This window comes from Telopea speciosissima, chromosome 2 (assembly GCF_018873765.1).
Source record: "Telopea speciosissima isolate NSW1024214 ecotype Mountain lineage chromosome 2, Tspe_v1, whole genome shotgun sequence".
Classification (NCBI taxonomy): Eukaryota; Viridiplantae; Streptophyta; class Magnoliopsida; order Proteales; family Proteaceae; genus Telopea; species Telopea speciosissima.
In genome coordinates, this window is record NC_057917.1 from 38,359,630 (window position 1) to 38,364,165 (window position 4,536).

The 4,536-nt window shown below is 41.2% G+C and overlaps 1 non-coding gene across 1 annotated transcript; it reads right to left on the reverse strand.

Moving 5' to 3' along the window:
- Positions 1 to 752: 752 nt before the first annotated feature.
- On the reverse strand, positions 753 to 859 carry LOC122653383. Its single transcript, XR_006331813.1, has one exon. It is a non-coding gene; the product is annotated as a small nucleolar RNA R71 (small nucleolar RNA).
- Positions 860 to 4,536: the final 3,677 nt, after the last annotated feature.

A 4,536-nucleotide genomic window follows, 5' to 3' on the forward strand; every position in this document is an offset into this window, starting at 1 on the left:
ACCACTCTTGATAACAAGAAAGCGACATAGTGAGTGATTTTGGAGACAAAAACGTATAGTAGTCCTCCACCTTACATTAGAATCCACTTGGAGTCGCACGTAGGTGGCTATAGAAGACTATACAGGTTCCCTTGCTGTCATCCTATATGGCATCCTTACAGCTTTGGAACTATTGTTTCGATTCTTGAGGGATAGATGCACTATCTACCTTGGACTACCTCTTGTTTTTGGTGATACTTTCTAAGTCTTTTATTTTTCTCTAAATTTCTAAAGGAGACCTCATATCTATTTAGGTGGCTTCGGTATGGACTCGTGATTCAAGTAACCGTCTTATTAGAATACCACCTTCTCCACTACCTTTGACCCCACCTTTGACCATGGGTGACCAACAACCCAAGACTCTTAAGGATAGGTTCTACCCTACTAGGGCTGCACAGCCTTCTTGCATCAACTTACCACCTGTTATAGGAAACAATTATGAACTCAAGACCAACTTCATTAGCATGCTACCCCACTTCCATGGGATGGCCAATGAAGATGCATATCTCTTCTTTAGGAAATTTGAGGAGGTCTGTGTTCTAATTAAGGTCCAGAATTTGACTAATGATGCAGTTAGGTTTAGGTTTATACCCTTTGCCCTGAAAGACCAGGTCAAGAAGTAGCTCTATGGACTGCCAACAAATTCCATTAATACATGGGATGAGTTCACCATTGCCTTCTTGAGAAAATTTTTTCCTCTTTACAAGACCAATAAACTCAAGAGTGACATACTCCAATTTAGGCAGAAACCACAAGAGTCCTTTTCTAAATTCTTGGAAAGATTCAAAGACCTCCTCTTAGAATGCCCTCACCATAGTTTTTACTTGTGGCAGCTATGCCAAATTATTTATGAGGGTATTGACTTTTAGACCAAGCAACTTGTAGAGTCTATGTGTCCTGCAGGCTTTACCTCTTTTTCAGAGGAGAATGATGCATGGACATTCTTAACCAACTTGGCTGATAAGACTAGGGAGTAGGAATCTTTCCAAGAGGCTGAAAGAACCACTAAGGGGTATCTTATTGAGGGTATGCCAACCAAGGAGGCCAAACTTGACAACCTCATAAAAAAGTTGGAGTCCATAGTTCTTAAAGAGTCTATACCAGTTAACCAGGTCAACCATGTGTCTATATGTAGTTGGTGCCATACTCCTGGACATCTTTTGGAGGAATGTCCCAATACCTTTGTGGATAATTCCAACACTAAGAATGTAAGTGTTCTCTACCAAAATAATCCATATAGCAATACTTACAACCCAGGATGGAGAAATCACCCTAATTTCTCCTAGAACCAAGGGAACCAAGCAGGCACATCCAACTTTCACAATTAAGGCTAGCTTGGTGTCCAAAGGCCCAACTTTACATCACAAAACCAAGGCATGTCTGCTAACCCCTTCCCCCCTCATCCTCCTTTAGGACCTTCTATAAATTCTGCTAGGCCTTCTCTCCTTGCACCTTATCAGCGATCCCCGGGGTTTACCAATACAGGAGAAGCACCAAGAAATGGTGAGATGGAGAAAAGGATTTCCCTTATAGAGAAGCAACTCACCCAGATTATCACAAACTTGCATGAGAGGGAAACAGGGAAGTTACCTAGCCAACCTGAGCCAAATCCTAGGCATTAGGTTCATATTCAACAAGGTACCCAAGCTCCTCCACTCAACCCGGTACGAGGCCAACAGCTTCAAGGGCCCTCCAGCCAGGTTAATGTTGTATATGCTTTAAGGAGTGGCCGTGAGTATCAACAGGCTAGTACACCTCAGTCTTTACCACCTCATACTCCTGATGACTCTCCCCTTTCTAAAGAGGCCGTTGTAGTGCCTACTATTCCAGGTTCATCTGATGAACCTTAAGAAATTCCAGATGATTTGGTTGAGGAAACCAAAGATGATTCTGTTGAGGAAGTTAAAAAGACCAATCCTAAAAGAATTTATATCCCACCTGCTCCTTTCCCAAATAGGTTGGTTAGCAAGAAGTCTCCTTCTGTGGAGAAGATATTGGATGTGTTCAAACAGGTTCAGGTGAATATCCCCTTATTGGATGTCATTGCCCAGATCCCCGCTTATGCTAAAGTCCTCAAAGACTTATGCACCTAAAAGTGGATCACCAATGTGCCTAAAAAGGCATTCTTGGCTGTTAACATTAGTTCTCTCATCTCACAGCCAGTAGCAGCCAAACATAAGGATCTTAGAAGCCCTACCATCTCTTGCACTATAGGCAATACCACTATCGATCATGCCTTATTGGACCTTGGTGCAAGTGTGAACCTCTTACCCTTTTATGTCTACCAACAACTAGGATTGGGAGAACTGAAACCCACCAAAATCACTCTTCAACTTGCAGATCGATCGGTTAAAGTTTCTAAGGAAATGATTGAGGATGTCTTGTTGAAGGTTGGGGAATTTATTTTTCCTGTGGATTTTATTGTTTTAGATACCCAACCTACTGCCAACTTCAAAAACCAAATCCCTATCAACTTGGGTAGGCCATTCCTAGCTACCAGTAATGCTTTAATCAATTGCAGGAATGGTCTCATGAAATTATTTTTTGGCAATACTTCTGTTGACTTCAATGTGTTTAGGTTGGACAAGCAGCCTGATATGGATGAAGAGGTGCATATGCTTCAGGGATTTCCCGATGATGTTGACAATTTCTTTGAGATTGATTTTGATTCAGGATTTCAGGAATGTATGCAGGAATTAGAGGGTGTTGATGATACCCACTTATCTAAGGTCTAGAGCATCCAACCACCTTTGGAGTCCCTTGGACCCTTTTCTATCACCTCCATTCCCAAACCCTCCATTATTGAGCCCCCCACATTAGAGTTGAAGGCATTGCCCTCCAACCTCAAGTATGCCTTCCTAGAACATGATCATACTCTCCCTGTTATTATTGCTTCTGATTTAACTTCTATTTAGGAAGAAGAGTTGATTAAGCTTCTAAAGGACCATAAGGAAGCCATAGGTTGGACCATATCTAACATCAAAGGTATTAGCCCCTCCATTGTTCAACATCGTATTCATTTGATGGAGAGTTCCAATCCTTCTAAGGAACCCCAAAGAAGGGCTAATCCTGTGATGAAAGAGGCAATCAAGAAAGAGATCCTAAAGTGCTTGGATCATGGCATTATTTATCCTATTTCTGATAGCCAATGGGTGAGTCTTGTGCAGGTTGTACCTAAAAAAGGAGGAGTCACTGTAGTTGAGAATGTCAATAATGAATTGATTCCAACCCTTATCCAAACTGGATGGAGAGTGTGCATTGATTACAGAAAATTGAATGTGGCAACATGGAAGGACCACTTCCCCTTGCCTTTTATTGATCAGATGTTAGAGATACTAGCTGGCCATGAATATTATTGTTTTCTTGATGGATATGCAGGCTATAACCAAATCCCTATTGCTCTAGAGGACCAATACAAGATCACTTTCACATGCCCTTATGGAACTTTTGCTTACCGGTGTATGTCTTTTAGGCTTTGCAATGCCCCTGCCACATTCCAAAGGTGTGATGAGTATCTTTTCTGATATGGTAGAGCAATTCTTAGAGGTGTTTATGGATGATTTTTCTATTCACGGCTCTACCTTTTCTAATTGCTTGCATCACATTTCTTTGGTTCTCCAAAGATGCATAGAAGAGAACTTGTTCTTAAATTGGGAGAAGTGCCACTTTATGGCGAAGCAAGGCATAGTTCTTGGTCACATTGTGTCCAAAGAGGGGATTAAGGTTGATAGATCTAAGGTGGACCTTATTGTCAATTTACCACCACCCAAGAATTTGAATGACATTAGATCTTTTCTGGGCCATGCAGGTTTTTACAGGAGATTAATCAAGGACTTTAGCCAGATAACTAGACCTCTCACTTCCCTTTTGGCAAAGGACTGCCCATTTCATGTCTCTCCTGAGTGTCATAAGAGCTTTGAGCAATTGAAAAGAACATTGACCTCAGCCCCCATTATTCAAGCTCCAAATTGGATAGTGCCATTTGAGTTTATGTATGATGCCTCTGATTTTGCTATAGGGGCTGTTCTTGGGCAAAGAATCAACAAATTGCCCCATGTGATTTATTATGCAAGTAGGACTCTTGATGATGCACAGCTTAATTATACTACCACTGAGAAAGAATTTTTAGCTGTTGTATTTTCTTTAGAGAAGTTTAGAACCTACTTGGTTGGATCACATGTGATTGTTTATACTAACCATGCAGCTATCAAATATCTTGTGCAGAAGAAAGATGCTAAGGCTCGCCTCATTAGGTGGGTCTTTTTGTTGCAGGAATTTGATCTTGAAATTAGGGATAAGAAAGGGTGTGAAAATTTGATTGCAGACCATCTATCCTAGCTGCCTAATTCTTTGACTGTTGATTCTCCAGTCAACGAGAACTTTTCTGATGAGTATCTGATGGCAGTGTCTAGTGAACCTTGGTTTGCTGACATTGTTAATTATCTGGTTACGGGTGTGGCACCTGCACATTGGTCCACCCAAGATAAGAATAGTTCT